General features: G+C 47.6%; 1 pseudogene; it reads left to right on the top strand.

The window, feature by feature from the left end:
* Positions 1-15,835: 15,835 nt before the first annotated feature.
* Positions 15,836-17,051, top strand: LOC125947715 (uncharacterized; annotated as a pseudogene).
* Positions 17,052-17,215: the final 164 nt, after the last annotated feature.

Here is a 17,215-nt window from a genome sequence, read left to right as displayed (position 1 = left end):
ACAAATTATGGGCCCTTACGCAACATCATTGAAGAGTCAACACGGGCAACTGTACTGTGTTCCCTTCGACCTAGGCAGTCTACAGTTCATTGTCGTCGCAACAGCTGATCGCCCCGCAAGTTCACAGCCTGTGCCTTCTGCTTCTACTACAGTCAACGTGTCACCCGTGCACACAACTTCTAGTCGCCCCAGTAGTAGTGCCGCTGCTTCTAAATATTGAGTAACCACGCATTGTAGGCTACAAGGGCATTGTTGCACTGCATCTCATCTCTACGTGTGTTGTGTTGCTGTTTGCTTACATGTCCTTGGTCGATAAGTGCTCTGGATTTTTTTCACTACTGCAATGTCTTGACTGCACTGTGGCAGTGTTGTATATGCTATCGATTAACCTCCATATATAAAAGTGCTTTGATCATCAATCATCAAAAATGCAACCTTTATGCTGCTCCTTCCTTCACAACAAAGCTTGCATATGATACACTGTTCTTGCCCCGACTAGAATTGGCAGGTTAAATTTGGTCACCTCACCAGGCGTATCTAATCCGCATTCTTGAGTATAGCCAAAACTGTGCTGCACGTTTAATTGCTAGGGACTACAACCAATATTTGAGCGTATCTAACATTACGTTGTCATTGTCACTGCCATCCTTGGAATCATGCTGGAATGTAGTGTCGCTTTATCACATTTTTGGTCGAACTAATGCCTTTAACTTCTCTGCTTTACCACGTACCATTAGGCATTGCAATGGTCTTCTTGATAACATTGCTGGCATTAACGATACTGTAACCTTCAGACAAAAAATATATGTTTGCGTAGTGGTCAAGTGTTTCTATTTCTGGTGTATGTAAATTTTTTATGTAATTATGCAATGGTACTATTCACTGTATAACCCAGCTCTTTAATGGTAGAATTTTACTTCACGATTTTACCATTTCTGTCCTTTTTAAGTTATTGTGTTGATTTTGTGTCGCTGTTTATATTTCTAACGTTGTACAACTTTTTGGCTCCTTTGTTATGCGATGTTCTTCTCCCTCCTAGCAATACTCCTTCTGGAGCCTGTGACGTAGATGAATACATAAACCAGATGGCACTACTGTATTTTGTGAAATCAAAATTGTGTATATTGTTGTGGTTTTACCAATAAAAGCTCTAAATTGTAAATTGTTCTCCTGCAATGCCGGCAATGTATACATAACAGGCCAGTTGTGTATATTGCCCAGAATTAACATTCTTAGACCCTGAATAGATCCTATCTTCCTGTCTGACTGGGTCTTTATCCATTTTTTCGTAAACTTGCGTTACTGGGTAATCCATTGTATAATGGGCAGAGCACTGGGGCTGCTGTGCTGAGGACACCCAGTTCGAAACAAAAATAGGTCACGAGGTATGGGCCACTCATGAATGACAAAACAAATTTCTTAGGTGCTGGGCAGATTCGAATCGAATGTCAAGCACCGACTGAGCGGCAGCCCTGCTAACAGGCGTAGCATGTCCAGAGGGACTCGTGAGAGAGGAGCCCGGCTCATACATGACTGATCTCTGTGGTGGCAATACAATGTCTCTACGTTGTTTCAATGCTATCCTATTAGTGTCGGCATCATCGTAAAATGGGTTGGGCCAGAATTTTTTTTCTTTCTAAATTTATTCCCCTGCACCTATGTGCCACAGCTTAGCTCCTATCTCAACATTAGTCATCACACTTGAAGTAATGTATATATATAGCCTCAGCTATAATTTCTAATGAACATGACTGATTCTCACCAAGAGTAACAGCCGCTTCAATTCCTTCGCAATCTGTGCATTAACAAATATGTTATAGTGAATCTGAGAAGTCTGCCACAACTGAGGATCAAACATGTTTTCAGTTTCAAGCAAACCATGCCAGTGAATTTCATGAAAGTGGCATTACAGAATTCACAGGCATTCAATTGCACAATGCATGCTTATAGGCAATTTTATATTCAGCTCATGGCAGTTGCCATCTTGGGCTGTCGTAATCTGAATTTTGTGCATAGTGACGTGATGTTTACTTAATCATGGAACGTTAAAAACACCTGTGCACTGACTCTAGGTGTTACAGCCAGAAAAATGGGCATGTGAGCAGCCATGGTGAGGGCGCCCCAAAGCTCCAGTAAATAGGGTGCCTGCATGCGCTCACCCCCCCCCCCCCCTTAACTATTCAGTGCAGAGTAGGGACAACTGCGTCATTTGCAACCGAACAGAAGTTGCAAAAAAGAGTTCCATAGAAAAATGTTCTTTTTTTTCCAATAATTGTACATGATGGTGGGAGTCTGCAGTCACTTTTTCTATTACTGTGCAAATACAGCTGTAGTCATTTGCCTTTGCACACTCAACTTCTATCAGTGGTTTATGTTTTCAATTGATTCATTAGATATCTTTAGTGGCACACCAAATTTTTTTGAGAAGCTCAGTCACCACATACCTGTGATGCTTCGTTTTCCAACCACCAACTAATGCCACCAACCTCATCACATTATCATGGCAATCTCTTAAAAGTTGTCAAATTTTTATTCAGTCGTTTTGACAAGATTGCGAAGCTGATTAAACATGAATTGCACTGAATCCTTCTATATAATTTCAACTCTTTCCTTGATCGGCATCAGTATATCAGGCTTTAAGTTGACAATTGAAGCGTTACTTACCTATTTTTTAGGTAGGTAGGCTATCTTTCTGTTTGCTTGGATTGTTAAACATTTTTGATGGCAAGCGCCATGAACACTTCCAGATTTTGCGAGAACTTTCAATTTTTAACTTCTATTTCATCAGTGACTCCACCACACCTGCCGGTGTGATAGTTTTCTTTACATACGTGGAGCATGCTATACTTTCACAAGCTTCATCCAAATGTGGTTCAAGTTCAAGGCATTCACCAGACATGGTGAAGCAACATTTGGCGGCACTTGAAGCAAATAGAGCAATGCAACAGTCAGAAAAGCAACCAACCTGCGATTGTACAGCAAAATCCCATTTTTGCAGCTGCTCTGACGCCACTGCTGTAATATAATATGTAGAAAACAGACAACTTAAGTTAATGATCAAAGAACCGCTCAGTGACAACAGAAATTCAGACATGTGATCAAACAACCGCGCAGTGATTCACAGATCCAGACGTGATGCTGCAGCAACTATGGAATTCCTTTCACGTGTTTTCACAGTACACCCACAAGAAATCTAACACTATAGGGTATACCATGTGGGCAGCTGTTTTGGTGCTGCTACCACTGCCAAAGTCCTGCACCCCTCAGTCAGTCAATGGGCACTGAAAGTACCGGATTTGCATGTAAATAACACGACCACAAATATGGTGCAATGAGCGGCTTTTGGTCTCTCCTAAAAAAGTTTATTGTGATTATATGTGTCACTAAGCCGAATATAATGCGAGGCGCGTCCCGAGGCTGGAAATTTCAAGAAAAAAAAGGCATATTCATGCCAATACAGTAATATCCGTCAAGGTGAGCCATCAGGTATATGGTGTGTCCTTCTACATTGAGCTTATTCTAATGAATTACAATATTCAGTGAGGCACCTGACAGCCACCACCTCCACACCACCTCACGACACATTCCTGCTGAGCCCCAACCCACACGTGTGATGGACCCGCATGTCTCATGTGAGCAGTGAGTGAGAATCTTAACAACATACAGCTTGTTTGAAAGAGAGAGAGAGACAATAAACTTTATTGTACGAAGAGTGGTTGGTGTGGTTATTCTCGGGTGGAGCCCTCTTGTAGAGCCCCACTGGCCGCGGCGGCTCGCCGGGCCTGGTCCAGGGTCGGCAGTTGGCTTCCCAGTGCCAGCTCGGAAAGTCGTGCCTCCCAAGACCACGTTGTGAGTGTCTGTGATGAGCTCACCAGCCTGGATACTGCCTCGGCTGGGCGTTCCGTACACTGGTATGTAATGTGTGTCAGTGTGGCTGTGTGGTCGTTGCACCAGGGACATAGACTGGTTGTGTATACCTCTGGAAACATTGCGTGCAACCTTCATATGTGCGGGTAAGTGTTGGTTTGAAGGCGGCGCCAGTCCCTGGCTTGTTGGCTGCTTAACTTGGGATGTGGAGGAGCGTACTTTCGTCTGGTCAGGCGTTGGTCCTCCAAAATCTGCCTGCTCGTGATGGGATCTTCATGGTGGTTTGTGAGGGGCCTCGAAGAGTCTTCTGTGGCTCGGCCAGCAAGTCCGCGAGCTACACAGTCGGCCTCCTCGTTGCCTTCGAGGCCTGTGTGCCCTGAGCACCAGACGATCCCATGGTCCTCAGTCAGCGTGGGGCCCAGGATATCGGTGACGCACCTGGGAAGTGTGCCTCTAATATATAACCGACAGGCGGCCTGTGAATCCGTCAGGATATATGCGGAGCGACCTCTTCGTTCTGCTTCTTTGATTGCGAGGGATATGGCTGCTGCCTCTGCGGTGGCGCTTGATCTGGTGCGTATAGATGCGCAGGCCACTACTTTCTTTTGGTTAGCTACTGCCGTTGCGTATGCCGGTTTTCTGGGGCCTTGTGGTGTTGTGGAGTAAAGGCTAGCGTCGGTGAAGTATCAGGATCGTTCCTTCTCTGGAGGAGTTTTCGTGCTCGTGCTTGCCGGCGCTTTTGGTTGTATAGCGGATGCATGTTCTTGGGGACCGGTTCCACGATGATGCAAGCCCGTAGGTGCATCGGTACGATGACTGTGTCGTCTCCGCAGTATTGGGGGGTGAGGGGGTATCCCAGTCTTTGCAGTAGTTTTCTGCCCTGGTGTGTGGTCTTGAGTCATTCTCTTTGTGCGATTAGCGTTGCGGCTGCGAGTTCTTCATATGTGTTATTTATGCCAATCGACATGAGCCTGTCTGTGCTCGTGCAATCTGGAAGTTGGAGTGCAGTATTGTATGCGATTAATATGAGCTTGTCGATGTTTTCTATTTCGGTCTTGCGTGTAGCTTGGAAGGGCAGAGCGAAGGTGACTCGGGTGAGGACGAAGGCCTGTACGAGGCGTAATGTCTCGCCTTCTATCATTCCATCTTTACTTCTTGCTATTCTAGCTATGAGGGTTGTAATACTTTTTACGGTGTGTTTGAGTTTGTCTATTGCCGTCTTGTTGGAATTGTTTGAAAGCAGAAACGAATATAAGGGTTCTGCAAACGCCACATTCTTCAGTTGAGGATAGATTCACAGCATAACTTCAGCGCACGCTTGCTTGCTTAAAACATGCTTGCTGTAGAGACTATCATCATAATAAACTTGCACGGCATTGTTGACATTTTAGCATCGCCTCAGCGGGTTAAGATACGATTTATTGCCCTTTTTGCACAAAAGCACGCGTCTCAATTGTGCAAAATTAGGGCACCACAGCTGCACCACTCGTTTCAAGCACCGTACTCAAAGCACACATTCAGGGCTGAACCATGGACGGTCGACGCAGTCATATTTGGGACTTCTAGACAGCAGTACATCCCTCGACGTCCGTTAAGCAAAGGCGGACACGGCGACGCCACATCGCGGTTCGCTCAACTGCGCTGCCGAGGCGCTACGCGACTTCGACATTTCAATCGTAGCCACCACCGCATTGCCAAGGAACACGGATCACACAACGCAGATTCTGTATAGCCAGAGCTCACCAAGGCCAAACCCGCATGGCCACACAAGCACTACTCACGGCTTTATGCCAAGTAACACTGAACCTACAACCAATACACAAGCAACGCAAGCACAATCACACACGCCATGTTGAACAACGCGTGGTCGGCGCGGGCCAGAGAACGATCACGCAGAAAACGAACACGCCGTCGCATGCCGTCGTCGCTTGGCGGCACCATCGCGCCTTCTCAAAAGTCCCTAAATGATCGTGTCCCTAGGTGCCTAGGATAGGGTCAGGTGAGGTATTCTTGTACGACATTTAGACGCACGCTTGAAAAATAGAGGAGCCTCAGAGTAGCGACGATATCGGCGCCGTCAAGCGATCAGCGGCGGTGAGGATGCCGGCGGTGCCAGAGCATCCGCTCCTCAGTCCGCTGATTGGCCACTTCGCTGTACGGCTGCCAAACGAATGGCTGCTGGTACCATGGTCTCCACGAAAAGGAAATATTGCCGTTCTCGAGCAAAACCGCCGTCGAATGGTGGCCCGAGAAGGGCAAACGGCATGCCGCGAGTTGCCGTGCCGGTAACGTGAACGGGCCTTTACTGCGGCTCTGCGCTTCTCGGCTAGCCGCTGTTGCTGCCGTGTCGGCGCGTGCTCCTGCGAAGCGTGCCGATATGGACCCTGTGTTGCGCGCACGTCTAGAAAGGCCAACACTGTCGAACTCTGTTCGTATAGTTAATCAGACCGCTAAGCACGACTGTGTTGGAACGCGAGCGATTTGGCACTTGCGTTTCGTGCTGTAATTGCGGATTAGGGTTGCCAGGTTGAAAAGACAGAAAGTAGCCTTAAAATGCCAACTTATGCCAAGGGCACTAAAAGTAACCAAAAAAGCCACGTGTGTGTGAAAACTGATGAGACGTTTTTATTTAAACAAAAAAAACGTAACAGCCTTTTTGCGAAAATGTAAGTACGAACAGTATGAGCACTTCTGTACCAGAACTGCTCGGATTCAAGCATGAATTGTTGTTTTCAGCATCACAATGGTTGCTAAAATCACAATTTTAGCGTTTGTGATGCTAATTTTATCATCACAATATTGCGCTGTTGCAAAACTGACTCTCTTCACGCGTCGTGCGTGATTTTTTTTAAATATTAGAAGTAACCGTATTTTGGCGACGATAAAATTGAGTACGGCATGAGTGCTCTCAGTATCACAGTTACTAGGATTCAAGCCTACATTGCTGACTTTAGCAATCATTTGGTGCGACACTCTCTTCACGCGACTTGCGTGACTTTATTTAAAAGAACTAGACATAACACTGTTTTGGCGACGATAAAAATAAGTACGATGTGAGTACACTGAATGTCATTTCAGATTTTTTCAGAATTTCTGAGAAATTTCAGAATGTTTTCAATGGTATTAGCATTGTGATACTTGCAAGAAATCTTATAGTTAGTACTTGACTCCATTATCCTTGTAAAAGGACTTATTGGCTGTTAAAACGTCCTAGTGAATTAGGCATACACTAACCTAAACATTTAGTAAAAGCCGTCACACAACCATAAGCAAAGGGGTGTAAAATTGGTCGAGTTTGTTCAAGTTCGTTACGATGGCAGCACAAAAGGGATACCCACACGAGTAAAAGAAGCACGCAGAACAAGCGCTGCACTCGCAGCTGAGAGTTTATTGCAAGCCGCAAGAAGTAAACGCAAAAAGCCTGTCGCCTGCGTTTGCGACCTCATTTCAGCCAAATTTCTCAAGCCTGATTTCGCCTTCAAGCAGGGTGATGGCAGCGACAAATGCAAAATATGCTTTGTTCTCTAGAGGACACTGATTATTTCACATGCTTTGTTCTATGATCCTGATTGATTCAAAAAGAGCTTACAGCCACATAACTGACAATGCACTGACAAATGTGACAAAGGCATGCTGTCTAAAGGTTATTTGGTGTAATATCTCATTAAGGCACGCACCAGTCTAACCATTGCATATTTTCCCACAGGATAGTTGAATGTTGTACACCATCCAATAGACAGATGGTAAAAACAATTGCAACGGTTTGGAGACCAAATGTTTTGCCTAAGTGAACTGCCCTCTTTTTTTCCTCAGAAGCACGAAGCATTTTGTGCATGTTGTTCCTGTTTTTTCAGGTAGTGGCGAAGTTGATTTAGCCTGTGCCACGTTGCACAAAAAAAGAGAATAGGTCAGTCAAGGGTGAAACCTGTGCTGTGTAAACCATGGTAGTCGCTTTGTTACAGGTGCCTGTTGCATGGTGTACAGCATTCCGCTATCATGTGGAAAAATGTACATTCGTCAGACTTTCGCCTCTCTTAATGAGAGGCTGTACTAACACAATGTAAAATGCACAACTTCAGCACATCCACAAGTGCATTGTTCCGCACCTGTGGTTGTAAGGCATTTTTTATGGAGCATATGTCATAATCAGGAATAAATGTTAAAATGTATTCAAAATATTTGAAATTCAGCACGTTCTAAGGTAATGAATTTAGGCTGGGATGTTTGAAAAATTCGTAACAGGCGTGATCGTGTAAACAAGAGTCTACTATATGTATGACCATAAATATTGTAGAAAGCGTGAACATTGCCGAAGAAATACAAAAATATATGTTTCTAGTTAACAAGATTTAGTAACGAGGAACAGTACATAAATTTGTGGTTCAGTTTATTCGATAGCATAAAAGCAAAATTGAAGAAATAAAATACAGCAGATCGAACAAATTGGAATCCACAGGCTGTTTTACTTAAGCTGCACAAATTTTCTTAGCATTGCCTGTAACAGATAGCACAATTCTCATCCTTGATCTTTTCTACTCGATGAGGCGGCCATTACTTCCACGACAAATCAAAACGCCTCATTGAATATTTAACAGAATTCTAATTACCTTTTAATATATTACATCCACTTGGAACAAATTATCAGGGCTGAACAAGTTTCAAGATATTCATTTTCGCTAAGCACGAGGTCGCGGGATCGAATCCCGGCCACGGCGGCCACATTTCGATGGGGGCGAAATGCGAAAACACCCGTGTACTTAGATTTAGGTGCACGTTAAAGAACCCCAGGTGGTCTAAATTTCCGGATTCCCCTACTACGACGTGCTTCATAATCAGATCGTGGTTTTGGCACGTAAAACCCCATAATTTAATTTTTTTAATATTCATTTTCAACGTGTCCGACGAAATGCATTGTCCTTACAGTTACCTGTTTGAAGGAAACGCTGTTTTATGCATTGAAGCACAAAAGTAACTGGAACACCAGTACATTTTGTTGGACACTTTGAAATTATATCGAAGCTAGGGCAGCCCAGGAAATCCGTTCGAAGTGGATGCCTTGGAAACTGACTAGCTATAGTTTGTAGATTAAGATATGTGCCATAAAATAATTAAATAAGAAGTTAATTAGCGTGATTATGTTAAGTATTCAATGAGGCACATGGATTTCTCGCGGAAGTAATGGCCGCCTCATCGAGTAGTTTAGATCAAGGACCAAACCGGCAATTTGTGAAAATTTGGTGCAGCTAAAAATAAGACTCTCTGTATATACAGCGAAGGTTTGTGTGAGCGCATGAAAAGTAGAAACACAAGTAGACACACGCACGCACGGACGCAATTACGCACACACACACAAACACCCACACAGACACAAACGCAACTTATACCGAGCCTTTTGTTAAGCAGAGTTACTGACTACTAGCCAGTTCGACGGACACCTTGAACGCGTCATGGTTTCAAAGGCAGCGTGCGCACACGTACGAAGCACAATTGCAATCCATTCTATCCGCAAGAAGCGTTCATTTCCTCCTTACTTCACAGCCGCGGATAGGGCAGCGCGGTCGGCGCACGGTCCCCCGCACGGCCGGCGCCACCGTCGCCGCGGATGGATGGATGCTATGAGCGATCCCCAACAAGATGGGTTGCGCGCCAAGCTGTTCTTCTTATTTTGCGTAATGTCATACCTACCTTCCTGACCACACGCACGCACAAACACACACACGCACAAAACAAACAATGAATTCCCAGCATCAAACTTTCCAAACCGCTACTGGCAACTTTGGTGTTGTACGCCTCCGTTGTTTGTGGTCTCCCTATTTTCTGCTACCAATCCTCCGATCGTGTCTTTCTCATCTCTATTGCGGACATGTTTACTTTGCTTCTGCTATCCCTGAACCCAAGGAGGCTTCAAGGATGCCAGAGGAGCCGAAACCGACAACTGAGTTGGTTTCGGCTCCTCAATGTCAACATTTACATTCTAATATAAAACATGTTCTATCGTTTCCCTAGCTTAACCGCAGCAAGCACTTGCTTCTTTTCCGTTGGTGTACCTTGTTTTATAACTACGCGTTCTAAGGCATCCTGATATCGCTTCCGTTTGTAAGGAGCTTCCATTTGAGATATCCTAAATTGTTTCTTTCCTGATTTCGTTTTTTTCCCTCTTAGGTAGTTGCTCATAGCAGGTTACTTTGCCATTGCCTCCACCCATGAGATTCTCTCATCCTCTCTGACTTTGCGTTTGACGTTCTTTGTCGCCATGTTGCTTAGCATACCGGTCGCATGCTTTCTGGTAAGCGTCCTAGCTCTTTTCCTCCTCTGTGAGTCAGTTTTTCCTGTACAAATGCCTGAACACTCTCGCAATCGAATTACTTTCTTTAATATTCCTCAGTCTTTCTTCGAAATCAATTTTGTTTTGAGCTTCCTCACTTCAAAATTGTCCAGCTTCTATCCCCCTGCATAGCTTCATTTTTAGTCTTCCCTTGAGCGCCCAACGCAAAGTGTCTTACACACGTTAGGTTGCAATACAGTCGTAATTGTACCCCTGCCTTCAAGAAAACCACCGCACTTCCAAATGTAAGTTCTGGAATGATTACACATTTCCGTATACCCCGGATCATTCTATTGCATCTCCGTAGCACTCTGTATTTCATTATGTCCGCATTGCTCGTAATTTGCTATCATTGTTTTTCCCGTATTTCCCTATATGTGTAGCCTTCATTTATCCATACACCAAGGTATCTGTATTCATTTACCCGAAGTATTTCCTGACCCTTTAGTGGTTTTCACTGAATACCATATAACCTGATTTTCTAACTCTGCATTTCTAACCCTGAATTTCCAACACTATATTGGTGGGCCTATTTGGCAAGAGAACAGCCAGCACACAGCCACAGTCACAAAACCCGGCGAGGTTCGCCAAAAAAGCTTCGCTTTTATAAATCAAGTAGTATTGTGCCTTGGGAAATATTGCGGGCGGGCCGTGAAACAGAGATTGTCACGACGTTGCCAAAAGCACATATGACACGCCTTGCGTCTTTTGTTTGAAACAAACGCACTTCCTCCCTTGTAGTTATCCTACGTAGTCATTATCACACTGCTGGACACAGCCCATGGAAAAGTCGAACAGGCATCGGCCCGCATCTTCCAAGCTCAAGTCAAAACTTTTGTATTCACGGCTCGTGGCAGTATTTTGCATTAATGGCGCTTTATTGCGCAGAACAACGCTGTCCAGTATGGTGGTACTTAAAGCTGCGAGAAACTTAGGTAAAAAATTGCGGGAGGCATGCACCTTGGTTGCGAGAAATGCCAACGCGAACAAACTCAAGAAATCGCATTAACGATACAGCATAATAAGCGAAGACGAGAGGCGCACATTCCGTCGCTGTCATTAACGGAAAATAACCCCGGCTGAGAATTGAGAAAAAACGGCACCTCAAACTTGGTTCATCTGCGGACAATCGGTAATCATATTGTTGCGCAAAAATGTATATTTATAAATATTTACAAAATAGGCGAGTAGCACAGGCGTAGCAGCAACCAGCCAAGATGGCGAGGAGCAACACCTCTACCTCCTCTTCTTCGGTGCCGGCCTAATGCTGACCTCTGCTTCGGTGCCGGTCTTCTTCTGTCTCGCGTCATTACCCCCCGGGCGAAAACGCGCGCACCATCCGGGCAAGTCAGAGTGCAGCATCAGCGGACGGGTAATACGGCTTCAGCCGGGCAACATGAACTACGTAAGTCTTGACCGGAGCAGAAGAGAACATTGGCTGTGCCGGTGCAATCTCATACGTCACGTCGGTAACTTGGCGCAGAACGGGATAAGGACCATGGTAGCGTGGTAGAAGCTTCGCGGAGAGACCAACGTGTCGAGTTGGCGACCAGAGGAGTACTAAGGATCCGGGAGCGTAATATACATCCTTGTGATGGCAATTGTAACGGTTCTTCTGCGACACCTGCGACATCTGAAGGCGGTCGCGCGCTACATGACGCGCAGCGCGCGCCCTTTCGATGGCATCTGGTGCGTACTCCGATGGTTGTTGTGGAGCGGCTGGTAGTAACGTATCCATAGGTAGTGTCGGTTCCCGGCCAAAAAGAAGATAAAACGGGGAACAGCCTGCCGTATCGTGGCGTGACGAATTATAGGCAAATGTGACTAAGGGTAATGTAGCATCCCAGTCATGGTGGTCGGCGGAAACGTACATGGACAGCATGTCGGTTATGGTGCGATTCAGACGTTCGGTGAGGCCGTTTGTCTGAGGGTGATAGGTAGTGGTGACTTTGTGTTTCGTGGAACATGAGCGTAGAAGGTCATCGATGACACGGGACAAGAAGTAAGGACCGCGATCGGTGAGCAGTTGACGAGGCGCTCCGTGATGCAGAAAAACATCGTGAAGGAGGAAGTCGGCAATATCGGTAGCACAGCTGGTTGGAAGTGCGCGCGTAATAGCGTAACGCGTGGCATAGTCTGTCGCGACAGCGACCCATTTGTTCCCTGATGCTGAAGTAGGGAAAGGTCCGAGCAAATCGAGGCCGACGCGGAAGAACGGCTCTACTGGGACATCGATAGGCTGAAGAAGGCCGGCGGGAAGCGTTGGTAGTCTCTTGCGTCACTGGCAAAGTTCGCAGCGGCCAACATACTTCTGTACGGAGCGATAAAGCCCAGGCCAAAAGAAACGAAGAAACGACGCCGCACGCGATCATACGTGCGCGTTACACCAAGATGACCTGCTGTAGGTTCGTCGTGAAGCTGCTGGAGGACAGTAGTATGCATGTGGGAGGGCACCACAAGCAAGTGTTCAGAGCCTTCGGAGTATACACTGTGGCGGTATAAAGTACCATTATGTAAGGTAAACATCCGGAGTGACTCGTCAGGCGGCCCGGAACTGAGACGGTTGATGATGGAACGTAACGTCCGGATCACGCCGCTGTTCATCGCCGAAATGAATTAACTGAGATATAAAAAGGACACAGGCATCGGTGTCAGGGTTGGTGCTGTCGGGTGGATCCACGGCATAACAGTACAGGTAGTCCGCGTCGTGATGTAATTGGCCAGACTTGTAGATTACGAAAAACGTGTATTCTTGGAATCGCAAAGCCCAGCGCCCGAGACGGCCTGTGGGATCTTTCAGTGAGGAAAGCCAGCAGAGCGCATGGTGGTCAGTGACTACCGTGAATCGGCGGCCAAAGAGGTACGATCGAAATTTCGAGATTGCCCAAACAAGGGCAAGGCATTCAAGCTCGGTAATTGAGTAACTGCGTTCTGGGGCAGGGAGCAGGCGGCTGGCGTAAGCTATAACGCAGTCACGACCATGCTGGCACTGGGCAAGGACGGCTCCGATTCCGTATCCACTGGCATCTGTCCGAACTTCCGTAGGAGCAGATGGGTCGAAGTGCACCAACAGAGAAGAAGTCGTCGGAAGGCGGATAAGCGCAGAAAATGCATGAGCTTCTAGATAGCCCCAGACGAAAGGCGTATGTTTCTTGAGAAGGTCGGTGAGCGGACGGGCGATGTCAGCAAAATTTTTGACGAAGCGACGAAAGTAAGAACATAAGCCAATGAAGGAGCGAACGTCTTTGGTTGAGCAAGGTGCAGGGAAATGCTTCACGGCGCGAATTTTTCTGGGTCAGGTCGAATTCCTACATCATTAAGAAGGTGGCCGAGCACTGTTATTTCGCGGCGACCAAAATGGCACTTGGATGAGTTAAGCTGAAGACCGGCGCTGCGGAACACTTGGAGGATGGCGGAGAGGCGCTGAATATGGCTGTCAAATGTCGTTGAGAAAACAATAACGTCATCTAGATAACATAAGCAGGTCGACCATTTGAATCCACGAAGGAGCGAATCCATCATGCGCTCATATGTGGCTGGCACATTGCATAGGCCGAAGGGCATAACTTTAAATTGGTATAACCAAGTGCAATTCCGGATGGCAGAACACGGGCGGATAAGCCAAAGTTGAGCACAGGTAGATAAGCTGCGTTGTTGACAATTTCGACAACCGTGTGGGGTAGGGTCACATTGTGTGCCAAGACAACGTCAGTAATAGGGGATGCAACGTAATCCCCGTCAGCGACAGCAGGAGAGGGCTTCAAAAGAACATAAGTAGTGGATTGAGGCGGTAATCGCACGTACTCTGAAGAACACAGTTGCGTAGGTTTAGCAGGAAGAGTCTCTGGGGCAGAAGGAAGTTCAAGTTGCAGGACACCGGTGCCGCAGTCGACGAGGGCTGAATGTGTCGACAAAAAGTCAATGCCCAAAATAACGTCGTATGGGCACTGCTCAAGCACAAGAAACTGAGAGCTGTCGTATGGCCAGATATAGTAACGCGGGACTGCCCGCGTTACTATATCTGGCCATACGACAGCCATACACGTTCCAACAACAGTAGGTGTGCTTCCATCGGCAACTCTCACTATACGTAGCACGGCGGGTGTCAGGACTTTTTTCAGCTTCTCACGAAGACTAGAGCTCATCACCGAGATCTGTGCAGCAGTGTCGATAAGGGCCTTAACACTAACACCGTCGAGTTGGACTTCGAGAAAATTAGAGCGGGTAGGAACTGTCAGACGAGGATTTCGAGGCCGGGTCGAGAATGCAGCGTCACCTCCGGGCACTGCACTCGTTAGTTTTCCGATGCGTAGCGTCCAGAGTTGGCAGGCGACGGGAAACAGCGGGCTTGGGGCGAAGGGAATCGGCGGGCTTCTGGCCAGCGAGATCGGCGATCGCGCGGCGATGGTGACCTGCTGTACACGTTGGTGAGAGTGTCGACATCGGGCGTGTCAGTCGGTGGAAAGCGCGACGGTGTTGTACCGGAGTAGCCTTCAGGACGAGGGTTCCGGGGTCTCCACCCAGTCGGTGACGTCTGACGGCTCCAGCAGTGTCGCGTAATATGCCCAACTCGAGAGCACGCGAAACATATTTGGCGATCATACGGCGTCCACCACTTAGCGGGATTGCGGTATCGCGAGTAAAAGGGCTGGTTCCGCGGCACGACTGGTGGAACTGGTGGTGTGACTGGTGTGACTGGTGCGACTGGTGGGACGCGAACAGCGCACACAGAGGAGAGTCCCAAATTCGCGACCTCCTGTGGAACCACGGCCTGAATCAATGAAACCATAGGCTGGTTCGCAGTCGAGACATCAGGCACGAGAGGGGCTGGTGACATTGCTTCTAGTTCCCGACGAACGATCCGCGTCAGAGCGTTCGAAAAAGGCGATTGTAACGGAGGTAGTGGTTCCTCACATGACTGACGATACGGCAGTATTGGGGAGCCTGGTGAATTGCTGGGCGATACGGCGGGATTTAGCTTGTTCGAATCGCCGACACTCTGTCACAATAGCATCCACGGTGGCGCAGTTCCTGAATAATAAGAGGTTGAATGCATCATCGGCGATTCCTTTGAGTATCTGTGCGATCTTGTTCGCTTCGGACATGTTACCGTGAACTTTACGGCAAAGCGCTAGAATATCCTGAATACACGAAATGTAATTCAGTAGATGACTGCGCACGGGAGCCAAGTTCTTTTTTAGCGGCTAGTTGACGACCCAAGGGCTTGCCGAACAAGTCATTCAGTTTTTCTTTGCAAACGTCCCAGCTGGTCAGATCGTGTTCATGCGTCTCGTACCAGACGCGCGCACGGTTCCTTTAAGATAAAATGTCACGTTCGCCAGCATAAGCGTATCGCCCCATCTCTTCTGTTTGCTGAGACGCTCATACCATGAAATCCAGTCCTCGACGTCCATATTATCTGTGCCAGAGAAGGTGCCCGGATCTTGCGGAAGCGATAAGATGACAGACGGCGGGGACGCGTATTACTATTTGCGCCCCCGTACAGCGCTCGACCGCTGGCGCCACGCTGCGCCGCTCGCGCGTACCGCGTTTTTAGGTGGTTGCTTTCGCTGAGGACGCTCGAACGCAATCATATGGTTCGCATGCTTGCCGTCATTGCCGAGTGGAACGGCTGTGCTCGGAATGCTCTCTGCTGGAAACAGCGTATCGGGCTCAGGCCGAGGATCGTCGACTCCGTTTCTGAATGAAGATGCAAGCTACAAAGTTGTCCTCCCGCGTCTACCAACCGGTAACGATGTGCTGAATTCCATTTTTCTTCATGCGGACTTGAGTGGCAGACCATACCGTGCTCCTGACTTCCGAGACGCTCTGCTTGAAGTAGTGGATACTGCAGATATTATAGGTGTAGGACAGTATCAGATGAGCCATGTATGGATGGTTACCTGCGCTACTAGCGCAAAACATAAACTGCGGCGAAACATAACTCGTCGCCTGTGGTGAGCTCCGTGTCAAAGGACTGAAGTGCATGGTGATAGATCCGGAGACTAAAAATATCAAGCTCAAATTACTCTGGCTTCCGCCTCACCTTGAAGCTCGACGGGTTGAAGAGGCGTTCCAGGCGTACGGTCAGGTGAAGTCTGTCGAGAGAGAGGTGTGGAGATGCTCTGGTATGGAACAGTGGGTGACGACAAACCGGGAGGTTTCCTTGGTGCTCAAGGATACTGTCACCGTAAGCTCAATACCACATATTATGTCCATTTATGGGCACCAGTGCCTGGTACTTATCCCCGGCAGGCCTCCGCTGTGCCTTCGTTGCAAGCGTGTGGGACATGTCCGTCGACAATGCAGAACGCCGAGGTGCTTGCAGTGCCACCGATTTGGTCACTCGGTGAACGCCTGTGTATCGACCTATGCCAATAAGCTTCGTTCTGGGCAACACAGCGCAGAAGAGCCACAACTGGACCATCTCATTGATGCTACAGAGATAGTCGATGCTACCGGAGAAGCCATAGGCGGCATCAGGGACGAAGAACAGGAGTCTCCAGAGCCAATGCCGAGCAGCCACAGCATCCCAAGCGAAGCTACAGGCGATAACTCGGTTTGCACACATGAGCTAGAAAACCTTAAAGAAAAGCCCCCCGATGGCGACAAGGAAGAAGAGGCGATGGACAGCAGTCAAGCGAGGAAGCGTCCGGCACCGTGCAACGATGAAACAACGGGGAGTGCAGTACAGGCACCCGAGAGTGTGCCTTCTAGTGCTCAACGGGTTCCCTCCCCTGGTGATGGTGTGCCGCGGCGGTTTTGTCAGCGAAGTAAGGAAAGTGCTATAAAGAAGTGCAAAGGGAGCAAGACCACAGATTTACCTGTGGCCAAGGGTGATGAAGAACAAAAGCTTTAGGTGAGCAAAATGGCTACCGCCTTCACCCTCCCCTCATGTGTAGCGACACTCAACGTGCGTGGGCTGCGGAGTATAAGGCGTCAGCAGCAGTTACTCCATGTGCTTAGGCAGCATGAAATTGATGTTGGTGCAGTGCAAGAGACCAAGATTTCTTCTGCTACCGA

Source organism: Dermacentor silvarum, chromosome 8, assembly GCF_013339745.2.
Source record: "Dermacentor silvarum isolate Dsil-2018 chromosome 8, BIME_Dsil_1.4, whole genome shotgun sequence".
Classification (NCBI taxonomy): domain Eukaryota; kingdom Metazoa; phylum Arthropoda; class Arachnida; order Ixodida; family Ixodidae; genus Dermacentor; species Dermacentor silvarum.
This window is presented reverse-complemented; position numbering and strand designations above follow the sequence as displayed.